We start from the raw sequence: 388 nt of genomic DNA on the forward strand, positions 1-388 counted from the left end.
CGGAGCGGCTCGCCCTGTTCCCGTGCTGCCCCCCCAACCCTCAGGCTGTGTTTGGATGGGAGGCGCTCGCGCCCTGCCTGCCTTGGGGCTTCAGGTCCCGGCCAGGCTGAGTCAAGCAGATCGTTGAAGCGCTTCTTCCATTTGCAGCTCAGCTCTTCATGCCTGGAGGGGCAAGGTAGGAAGGGCCAGCCAGGTTCCTGCTCCCACCCCCTGTCCCGAGCAGCCCCGTGCCCTGGCCCCTCTTTTTCAACCTGTCCTTAGCACCAGGACTGCTTCCCTTTCCAGTCCACGGCTGTGGACTTGCCACATTGCCATCACTAAGTGCTGCGGTGACAGCAGTGAAAGCAACGCCTCTTGCATGTCCTTGCTCCATCCATAGCTTGTCCTG

This window comes from Apaloderma vittatum, unplaced genomic scaffold, assembly GCF_000703405.1.
Source record: "Apaloderma vittatum isolate BGI_N311 unplaced genomic scaffold, ASM70340v1 scaffold29175, whole genome shotgun sequence".
NCBI classification, from domain to species: domain Eukaryota; kingdom Metazoa; phylum Chordata; class Aves; order Trogoniformes; family Trogonidae; genus Apaloderma; species Apaloderma vittatum.